Source organism: Lactuca virosa, chromosome 5 (genome assembly GCF_052849685.1).
Source record: "Lactuca virosa cultivar CGN04683 chromosome 5, Lactuca_virosa_CGN04683_v6, whole genome shotgun sequence".
Lineage (NCBI taxonomy): Eukaryota > Viridiplantae > Streptophyta > Magnoliopsida > Asterales > Asteraceae > Lactuca > Lactuca virosa.
The window spans coordinates 248639435-248651940 of NC_136430.1; positions in this window are offsets into that span (position 1 = coordinate 248639435).

Sequence of the window (12506 nt, forward strand, 5' to 3'; positions counted from 1 at the left end):
ATGCATTGTTATGATATTGTACATGACGTCCTCCGCCCCCGAACATTTCCGCCGTTCTCGGTTTGGGGGTGTGACACATCATCACTTAGTAATCCATGTTTAAGTCTAGAATTTCTCAAAATTCCTAGTTCACTTAAACTAATTAATATTTTAGAATGCTAGGGTTTCTCACTACCCAATACCCCACTTAAAGCTTTCCTATGGTTTGTATCCATATACTTATAATGAATCAGTTCATATATTGAACTTCCAATAGTTTAAGTCTAAATACCAATCCGTGGGATTTAGTTCACTCAAACTATTGCTCTGATACCATGATTGAAAGACCCTAAAATTTCATAATAAAGAAACATTGTTACTCCAAAACATGCTACATGCATATTCATAAAACAATATTTTACATTGATAATTTGATTACAAAAGACTGGATACAAACCGACTAAGTTTTAGTATATTACATAACTACGTAGGATATTAAAGTTTTATACAAACGTAAACCCAAGTACAAAAGTAATAGTATAAACTATTCTAAATCTTCCAACAACATATGACTATACTGGTTACTTATTGCCTGCAATTGTTAAACATTGATTGGGGTAAGCGGTTGTCACACCCCCAAACCAAGGATGGCGGAAACGTCCGGGGGTGGAGGACTTCATGTAAAGTATCACAACAACGAGTATAATAGTGCTCAAAGTAAATACAACCATCATAAATATAATTGAAAAGGTTACACCATAGTATATGTTTACATGCTTCAAAATCAATTACATTATGATGACAAAATAAACTGTTTGACGATTTAACGTCTCATCCTCAAAGTGCTGATATTTTCCTGTTTCACTGATTTCCTGAGACTACAAGTAGTTTTGAAAAAGTGTCAACAATTAAGTTGGTGAGTTCATAAGAATCTTGTTTGAGGAAGAAACCGTTTTCCTTGTAAAAGCGATAGAATATGATTTCCAAAAAATCCAATATTTTCTTAGTTAAGTGTGGAATGAATGCTCCTATGTTATGTGATAAGGAACCCTAGAAGGACTCGTAGATTCCTTCTATAATCGTCCAGCGTATATAAGTTATATAAAATTTAAGTTAAATAAACCGTTGAATATAATGGGTCTGCCCTAGGTCCACAACCAAACAAGGAACAGGAGATAGGGCGGGCCCACCAATTCTAAGTCGATTGTGACTAGATTCTTATATAACTCTAGCATATACACTTAGCAATTATAGCTGAAGTCTAAAAATTCTAGATGAAATAGTTTTAATAGAAATATGTTTCCAAAGAAAATCCAATATTTTCTTAGTTAAGTGAGAAATGAATGCTCCTATGATATGCGATAATGAACCCTACAAAGACCTATAGATTCCTTCTATAATCGCCCAACGTATACAAGTTATATAAAATTTAAGTTAAATAAACCGTTGAATATAATGGGTCTGCCCTAGGTCCACAACCAAACAAGGAACAGGAGATAAGGCGGGCCCACCAATTCTAAGTCGATTGTGACTAGATTCTTATATAACTCTAGCATATACACTTAGCAATTATAGCTGAAGTCTAACAATTCTAGATGAAATATAGTTTTAATATCATAAAAACCATTTTGTGTGAACCTGGTACTTTGTATTTGTACCCCTTCTTGGTATGAAACCGGTACTTTGTATTTGTACCCCTTTTCGTATGAAACCGGTACTTTGTATTTGTACCCCTTTTCGTATGAAAACCTGGTACTTTGTATTTGTACCCCTTTTCATATGAAAACCTGGTACTTTATATTTGTACCCCTTTTTGTTTAAAAACCTTTTGTAATGAATTCGTAATGTAAATGAACATAAACTATACCTATTATAGTCTATCAAAATGTTTGTAATGTATATGCAACCTAACTATACCTATTATAGTTTAGTATGTTTGTTTGTGGTGTATAAGAACCCTTTTCTATGTACGTCGAATGTATAGCAAAATATAACTATGTTTATCAGGCCTTGTTTTGTACTATTGGTAATGATGGAGGATTCTTAAAATTCAGTGAGTATTTTCTGTTATACAATTATCCCACAACAAGAAACACATGTAAAATATGAAGTCATTAAAGATTAACACTTTGCTCAACATGTTACAAAGTGTGTTGAAAGTATTAAGCTGTTATCTAGATTTTGACATTTCAACACTGTTTTAGAAAAATTATAGAAAAATCATACGAAGTCAAAAACTGAATCCGTAAATTCTGGGAGTTCACAAAATGTGTCTAGTTTATTCATAATTTTTATTATGATTTTTGGAAGTCTTTAACTTGTGTTAAAATGTTCATATTCACAGACTGGTCCGAATTCATTTCTGAAATGATAGGCAGTTTTGTAAAAATGACCATAAATCGTAGAAAAATCGTGTGGAGATGTGCAAGTAGTCATTTTAAAGGTATGAACCTGAACTATTTGCACATTAAACAGTTTTGAAAAATATTAAGTTTAAGATAGTCAAAACAGTCCGTGAATAAGACTCAACTTTTCTGATGAAAGCTGTTGTTTGAGTTTAGTTAAGTTTTTGGTGTTTTAACTTGTATTCCCCCTCTTAAAACTTGAAGAAAACATGAAAATGTAGGGGTATGAACTCACCTTGAGTGATTTCAGTAGATGGATGATGAAGAAGAGAAGTGTTCAACTCAAGAACACTTAGATAAAGCTTGAAGATTCGAAGATCTAACAACAAATATGACGATATTTGTGTAAGGAACTCATGTTTTGAGTGAAGAAATGTAAAGAAATCAAGTGTGGGAAGAGATTTACTTACCAAAGTGGATGAGAACTCAAGAACTCCTGGAGGAATCTCGAAAATTTGAAGAGATGTGAGAGAGAAAAGTGTTTTTGCTTTTTGATGAAGTGTTGGTGATTCTAGGGAATGAGGGTGGTATGGGTTAATTGTGTGTGTGTGTGTGTTCAAGGAAACTTGTGGGGAAAGATAAAAGGTACAAAGAGTGGGTAATGGTTGATGTGAATAGTGACTAGGTATGGTCATGGAGTGGGTATGGGAGGTAACTTGTGTCTTTGCCCAAAGGATAAGTCAACACTCCACCTAAATATCTCACCCACTAGATCTTTATTCTTAAATAAAGATTTCCCTAAAAATGTGCTTAATTTATGATCTTGGAAGTTTAGAAATATTAAAATATGGATTTATACGAAAATCCCGTGCGAAAATCATTGAAAACGGGCTTAAAACGAAATTGTGATCGAAAACCGGGTGGAAAAGGGCTTCCTGCGAGACTTCTCGGTACTGGGCCGAGGTTCGGTCCCTACTGCTGCTGGGCCGAAGATGAGTTGGAGCGAAATAGCCCGAAGGCGAAGGTAGGAAGCGAAGGCGAGAGGCTTCGGGTTCGGGTCAGAGGGTTCGGGTCATCAGGCTTCGGTTCGGTCCTAAGGGCTTCGGTTCGCATGGTTTCGGTTCTTCAGCAGTTCGGTCCCTTTAGGGATCTTCGGTTCTTCCTAGTTTCGGTCCGAGAGGCTTCGGCCTATTAAGGCTGTTTTACCAAATATTACCCCGTTTCAAGCGGTTTTTGACCCGGTTAAGTGTCGGGATGCCCCAAATGATTATAAAAAGTTGAAAGAGTTTTTGAGAGAGATTTAGGAGAGATTTTAAATAGAGAGAGATAGAGTGAAAGAGGTTGAGAGAGATTTCGTTTGCGACATTTTTGAGTGTTCGGCTTCGTAACGTAAGGTTCGTAAATCCCTTTAAGTCTTGTTATGAATGTTATACGCCCTCGAGGGGTATGGAATAATGTTTTATCGAGTAGTTTCATCACTTGCCCAGATTAGGGTTTAGATTTTCCGAACACGTGAAAACTCTAAGTGATACTTTGTATTAAGATTGCGAGTAGTGCAATAAGAATCATAATGGAAACCCTAATATACAAGGGTTAGATGAGTTGACCGGTTTGACTTGTTGACTTTGGTTGACTTTGACTTGACCAAAAATTAACGGTTGTCACATCATCCCCCCGTTAGAAAGAATTTCGTCCCGAAATTAGTGTTTCGACTGGGAATTCAAGAATTTGGAGGAAAGATGGGGGAACGTTTCGTAGTATATGAAATTGATATGGTGGGGAACAACACACCTGATGTTAAATGACGACCTTGGAATTTCTTATTGTAACTTGAGCTGAGTCGATTTAAAGGAGTTATTGTTTTGGAATGATAGTGTATTCTACGTGTGCCTTTATGCTCTCCGCTTTATACTTGGTATTACCACTATGAATATTTTATAATGTAATTTGTGAGTACTGGTATTACGAATGCTTTAAAAATTTGTGATGAAATTTGCATTATAAGTCCTACCAGATCTTTTATAATCGTTTGGTGTAAACTAGTCGTATATCATTAAGATTGCAAGGGAATTCGGATGGGTGACCCCGCCTTAAGCCCACAACCAAACAAGGAACAGGAAATGAGGCGGAATCACACATTCTAAGTCCATAGAATCTTAATGATATATGACCATAATGTTTACACTAGCCATCATAGATTCACCAGTAAAAACCCTGAATTTTTATATAGAAGATAAGACTTATTCGAGTTTTGCCGTGTTCACGAGATTTATTGTTGATATACTTTAATCGATGCTAGTTTTTAAGTATAGTATTTCCCGATTTTTCGAATGTGGAAAACAATTCATACCAGAGGTCTATATAAATAAACTTATGAATTTAGTAGAAATGACTCGATTGAAATCTTCTGATTTGTTCCATGCCCGATCCACTCCTAAGATCACCCAATGTATACCAGTTGTGTGTAATTAAGGTCCAATAGGCCGTTGAACTTAATGAGTCTGCCCTAAGCCCACAACCAAACAAGGAGGAAATAAGGCGGACTTACCATTTCTAAGCCGATCGTCTCTTAATTACACATAACCTTGAGGTATACATTAAGTAATCTTAGAATTATCATAAGCAAATCGTTTGTAATAACAGGTTATGAAATATGTGGTAAACTCCCACTGAAATAAAATGCATGCCAATTTTTATTGATACACTTTAGTTATATCCTTACCATTTATATACACATATATAAATTTCTCACTTTACTGAACTATTCTCGGTGTTTTCTGCTAATGTCCCTGAGACGGAGTTATGGTAGTGGGTAGAAGTAGGTTTTGTACGGGCGTTAAGATTTACCCATCACGTTGCTCGTGCGAGAATAGGGGTAGAAGAGATAATTAATAGACGTCTAATCCTATAATTACTTATAGGGGTGATCCTTATTAGTCACGTCTATAATCACATAGTGCATACCAGTTATACATAATCTGAGATAGAATAGACCTTCGAATAAATGACTCTACTCTAAGTCCACAACCAAACAAGGAACAGGAAGTAGAGCAATAGTCATAGATTCTGAGTCTATAATATCTTTAATTATGTATAACCTTGGCGTATGCACTCAGTCATTATAGACCTACTAATAGGGGTCTTTAGTTTTCACGTAAGTTGGTTATAGTATCACAAAATGCTCCAATAGTATTTTAATGTTTGACTTATGCTTTTCAATGTTTGTTTGTAGATAGAATTGGTAAGTTTTTAGACTTGTTGCAACGCCACAACCATTCCTGGGCATATGCTAATCACTTCTGGGTTAGACATAGTTGATCAGGCTATGTCATTCCCAGACCTGACCATACATCCCCAAGCCTACTTGTGCCATTCAACAATCACAACTTTTGTTTTGTTCTAGAATGATGTTGACCTTAGTATGTATGCATGCATGTATACTTTTAACAAGAAACTATTTATTTCTAAAAGTATAGTATTTGAAAATGTTAATTCAGAGACATAAGTCCCAATGCATTTATAGTTTGTATATCTTATGTGGTTCGATATACTTAGTTCACTATAAACAATGCTCTGATACCAATCTGTCACACCCCCAAACCAAGGATGGCGGAAAAGTCTAGGGGTGGAGGACTTCATGTAAAGTATCACAACAACGAGTATAATAGTGCTCAAAGTAAATACAACCATCATAAATATAATTGAAAAGGTTACACCATAGTATATCTTTACATGCTTCAAAATCAATTACATTATGATGACAAAATAAACTGTTTGAAGATTTAACGTCCCATCCTCAAAGTGCTGATATTTTCCTGTTTCACTAATTTCCTGAGAATACAAGTAGTTTTGAAAAAGTGTCAACAATTAAGTTGGTGAGTTCATAAGAATCTTGTTTGAGGAAGAAACCGTTTTCCTTGTAAAAGCGATAGAATATGATTTCCAGAAAATCCAATATTTTCTTAGTTAAGTGTGGAATGAATGCTCCTATGTTATGCGATAAGGAACCCTATAAGAACCCGTAGATTCCTTTTATAATCGTCCAGCGTATATAAGTTATATAAAATTTAAGTTAAATAAACCGTTGAATATAATGGGTCTGCCCTAGGTCCACAACCAAACAAGGAACAAGAGATAGGGCGGGCCCACCAATTCTAAGTCGATTGTGACTAGATTCTTATATAACTCTAGCATATACACTTAGCAATTATAGCTGAAGTCTAACAATTCTAGATGAAATAGTTTTAATAGAAATATGTTTCCAAAGAAAATCCAATATTTTCTTAGTTAAGTGAGAAATGAATGCTCCTATGATATGCGATAATGAACCCTACAAAGACCTATAGATTCCTTCTATAATCGCCCAACGTATACAAGTTATATAAAATTTAAGTTAAATAAACTGTTGAATATAATGGGTCTGCCCTACGTCCACAACCAAACAAGGAACAGGAGATAAGGCAGGCCCACCAATTCTAACTCGATTGTGACTATATTCTTATATAACTCAAGCATATACACTTAGCAATTATAGCTGAAGTCTAACAATTCTAGATGAAATATAGTTTTAATATAATAAAAACCATTTTGTGTGAACCTGGTACTTTGTATTTGTACTCCTTTTTGGTATGAAACCGGTACTTTGTATTTGTACCCCTTTTCGTATGAAGCCGGTACTTTGTATTTGTACCCCTTTTCGTATGAAAACCTAGTACTTTGTATTTGTACCCCTTTTCGTATGAAAACCTGGTACTTTGTATTTGTACCCCTTTTCGTATGAAAAACCTGGTACTATGTATTTGTACCCCTTTTTGTGTAAAAACCTTTTGTAATGAATTCGTAATGTAAATGAACATAAACTATACCTATTATAGTCTATCAAAATGTTTGTAATGTATATGCAACCTAACTATACCTATTATAGTTTAGTATGTTTGTTTGTGGTGTATAAGAACCTTTTTCTATGTACGTCGAATGTATAGCAAAATATAACTATGTTTATCAGGCCTTGTTTTGTACTATTGGTAATGATGGAGGATTCTTAAAATTCAGTGAGTATTTTTTGTTATACAATTATCCCACAACAAGAAACACATGTAAAATATGAAGTCATTAGAGATTAACACTTTGCTCAACATGTTACAAAGTGTGTTGAAAGTATTAAGCTATTATCTAGATTTTGACATTTCTACACTGTTTTAGAAAAATTATAGAAAAATCATACGAAGTCCAAAACTGAATCCGTAAATTATGAGAGTTCACAAAATGTGTCTAGTTTATTCATAATTTTTATTATGATTTTTGGAAGTCTTTAACTTGTGTTAAAATGTTCATATTCACAGACTGGTCCGAATTCGTTTCTGAAATGATAGGCAGTTTTGTAAAAATCACCATAAATCGTAGAAAAATCGTATGGAGATGTGCAAGTAGTCATTTTAAAGGTATGAACCTGAACTATTTTCATATTAAACAGTTTTGAAAAATATTGCGTTTAAGATAGTCAAAACAGTCCGTGAATAAGACTCAACTTTTCTGATGAAAGCTGTTGTTTGAGTTTAGTTAAGTTTTTGGTGTTTTAACTTGTATTCCCCCCCTTAAAACTTGAAGAAAACATTAAAATGTAGGGGTATGAACTCACCTTGAGTGATTTCAGTAGATGGATGATGAAGAAGAGAAGTGTTCAACTCAAGAACACTTAGATGAAGCTTGAAGATTCGAAGATCTAACAACAAATATGACGATATTTGTGTAAGGAACTCATGTTTTGAGTCAAATGTAAGGAAATCAAGTGTGGGAAGAGATTTACTTACCAAAGTGGATGAGAACTCAAGAACTCCTGGAGGAATCTCGAAAATTTGAAGAGATGTGAGAGAGAAAAGTGTTTTTGCTTTTTGATGAAGTGTTGGTGATTCTAGGGAATGAGGGTGGTATGGGTTAATTGTGTGTGTGTGTGTGTGTTCAAGGAAACTTGTGGGGAAAGATAAAAGGTACAAAGAGTGGGTAATGGTTGATGTGAATAGTGACTAGGTATGGTCATGGAGTGGGTATGGGAGGTAACTTGTGTCTTTGCCCAAAGGATAAGTCAACACTCCACCTAAATATCTCACCCACTAGATCTTTATTCTTAAATAAAGATTTCCCTAAAAATGTGCTTAATTTATGATCTTGGAAGTTTAGAAATATTAAAATATGGATTTATACGAAAATCCCGTGCGAAAATCATTGAAAACGGGCTTAAAACGAAATCGTGATCGAAAACCGGGTGGAAAAGGGCTTCCTGCGAGACTTCTCGGTACTGGGCCGAGGTTCGGTCCCTACTGCTGCTGGGCTGAAGATGAGTTGGAGCGAAATAGCCCGAAGGCGAAGGTAGGAAGCGAAGGCGAGAGGCTTCGGGTTCGGGTCAGAGGGTTCGGGTCATCAGGCTTCGGTTCGGTCCTAAGGGCTTCGGTTCGCATGGTTTCGGTTCTTCAGCAGTTCGGTCCCTTTAGGGACCTTCGGTTCTTCCTAGTTTCGGTCCGAGAGGCTTCGGCCTATTAAGTCTGTTTTACCAAATATTACCCCGTTTCAAGCAGTTTTTGACCCGGTTAAGTGTCGGGATGCCCCAAATGATTATAAAAAGTTGAAAGAGATTTTGAGAGAGATTTGGGAGAGATTTCACATTCTTGGAGAGATTTGGGAGAGATTTTAAATAGAGAGAGATAGAGTGCAAGAGGTTGGGAGAGATTTCGTTTGCGACCTTTCTGAGTGTTCGGCTTCGTAACGTAAGGTTTGTAAATCCCGTTAAGTCTCGTTATGAATGTTATACTCCCTCGAGGGGTATGGAATAATGTTTTATCGAGTAGTTTCATCACTTGCCCTGATTAGGGTTTAGATTTTCCGAACACGTGAAAACTCTAAGTGATACTTTGTATTAAGATTGCGAGTAGTGCAATAAGAATCATAATGGAAACCCTAATATACAAGGGTTAGATGAGTTGAGCGGTTTGACTTGTTGACTTTGGTTGACTTTGACTTGACCAAAAATTGACGGTTGTCACAGCGGTGACGCTTAGTGAGTTCAATAATGGATACAATATAATGTTATGGCATATATATACTTCAATATGGCAGAAGCAAAGAGGAATAAGGAACAACAATGGCATATGTGAATCATGCGACAAGCTTCTCATATCAATCAATGATTTGATTCAATGATATACAATCAATGAGACATAACAATTTCAATACTTGATATACATAAGTAACACTTTGGCCAAATGGCACAGAAGGCATACAATTCCGGATTATCATTTTGCTAGAATATACAGGCTTTTAGCCCTACGTAGCCCTATGCCAATACCAGAAGTTATACGAGTCATGCTCTACATGGCCAAAGGCACAAAGCCAATACCAGAAGTGATACGAGACATGCTCTACATGCCAAAGGCATAAATCCGATACCAGAATAATACCAGACATGCTCTACATGGCCAAAGGCTCAAAGCCAATACCAGAAGTGATACGAGACATGCTCTACATGATCAATGATATAAAAATCAAGATAACACAGGAAAGCACATAGCACATATAACACATAACATACAATTTTTCCTATATATTGAACTCACCGTGAAATAACTGGGGGTTAAAGTATTAATTTGGGCAGTACTTCGACTTTAAATATGAATTTATTTGACGAAACCGGGGGTTTTTAGTTTAAAATCGGCCTTACACGGGCAGAGTATCGACTTGAAAATATGATTTTCTCGGGAAGTTCGGAGTGTCGGGACTTGCTTCGGGTGTCGGGATTGATACCGGGACTTCGGGGGGTGTTAGAGTAAATTGAGAGAGAGTAGAGGGTGTAAAATGAGAGAATTCTAAACAAAAATACAGCAGCCATCGATTTCTATTTATAGGGGCTGAAACACGATTTGCGTGGGGCGTAATCCTCAAGTACGATGCGCGTACTGCTCTATTACCTACTACGCTAGGCGTACATCTTAGTACGCTGGGCGTACACTGATGATTGGCATCAGACGTGTCAAACTTGCGTGATACGTGTCACATGCGAGGAAGGTGTTGACGTGGCCGGATCCGGATCATACACACATGAGTACGCTGGGCGTACGTACGAAGCACGTTGGGGGTACTTCTCCGGCCCAGCCTCGTAATTTGTTCCATAAACTTCGAAAAATCGTATCTTTTGCATAAGAACTCCGTTTTTGACGTTATTTATATCCAGGCATAGGTGAAATTATGCTCTACAACTTTCGTTTAGACTCCGTCGGCTAATTTTGATTTATTTTTAATATTATTATTTTTAACAGACCGGGACATGAAAATCCGTTAAAAATTCATAACTTCTTCATCCGACGTCCGTTTTCGTCTGTCTTTTTACCATTGTACTAATATTGACGAGACCTTCGATTCTCGTTTAGGTTGTGTCAGCTAAAAATCACTCGATCTTTATTTCGAGTTTTTAGCTGTCTACTGCTATACCGAATCTTAGAAAAATCACAACTTCCTCATACGAAGTCAGATTCGGACGTTCTTTTTATGAAAATTCTCGTTTAACGAATACTACAACTTTCATTTGATCATATAGACTAAAAAGTAGTTTATCGAAAACTCACTTTTTACGTCATTCGGTTCGGTGTCGTGCCGGTTTTGTCGCGAAACTTTAAGGAGTCATAACGTCTTCGTTATAGCTCGGATTTCGATGAGGTTTTCGCCTAAATGTTTCTAACGAGATTCTTTACAACTTTCAATAATATAATTTTACTTATTTCTAATTTTATATTTTCGTTAAATTTCGATATTTGACTTTTGATCGGAATCTCATAAGACTTCCAATACATTCTGAGTGATTCTAAACATAGTTTTACTTCAATTCTAGTAAAAACTATTTGTTAGAACTCAATACTCAAAACCATATAATATTTCATTATATTATTCACTTTTAAAATTACATAACACGATAACTGAACGTGTATGTTACATTATGCCACGAAGAAAAAGAGTCACATGTTCTTTTTTAATCTTTTTTCTAAAATTTTACAAAATATGTATACACATAAAATGTTTATAAACCTTAAATATATCAACCAGTCATTATCAATTTCTTATATATCACCATTGTCACAATATACCGAACATCAAGAACATGGAAAAAATCTTCATGATTCAATCTAACTCATTCTACAAAATATTAATTTCGTTAAATAAAACTATGATTCTTTCACTTCCCAAACAAAATTACTCTGAAGCTATTAATAAAATTATTCCTAATTGATCAAAAAGTCATATCTTGTTTGGTAATGTTAAGGAACCTTTAGGAAAAGATATTTTGAAGATTCTTCATTTTGTTGAAGGTAGGTTACCTATGAAGTATTTGGGTATTCCTTTGATTTCTTCAAAGCTTTTCATTAGAGATTGCAAAGTTCTTGTTGAGAAAGTGAGATTAAACGTGAATAACTGGGAAAATAAGTCTTTATCTTATGCTTGAAGACTTCAATTAATCAGATATGTTCTTGATTCTCTTCCTCTATACTGGGCTTTTGTTGTTCTGTTAGCTAAGTCTGCAACTAAAGATATTGATAAAACATCTTGTGAAAGGGCATGTCTAAAGTTTCTTGGGACTCTATTTTTAAACCAAAAGAGTTTGGAGGTCTTGGCCTTAAAATTTTAAATGAATGGAACATTGCTCTTCTTTCTAGTAGAATTTAGAGAATCAATAGTGGTCAAAATTCATTGTGGGTTAAATGTGTGAATTCTCAACCTTTAAAAGGAAGAAGCTTTTGGGATGTTGAATTTAAAGACAAAATGAGTTGTAGTTGGAGAAATCTTTTAAAGACCAGACCTCATCTTAGTGATTCTTTTTACTCTCATATTGGTAATGATGAAGAATGAAGATACCTTCATATGGTATGAGAATTGGCACCAGTTAGGCCCCTTTGAGTCATGTTTTGACTCCAAGGGAGATTGAAAATGTTGGATTTAACATTCAGAATAAATCAATGATGTGATCACTAGTGACTATTGGATTTGGCCTTTTGATCGGTTAAGATTGACTCCACAACTTGGTGATTACTCTATTCCTAGATTTATCAATGAGAAGAAAGATTATGTGCTATGGATAAATTGGAAAAGAGAGCATGTTCCTTTTGCTGTTTTATACCATGAGGGGTCAAGAACAAAAAGTCA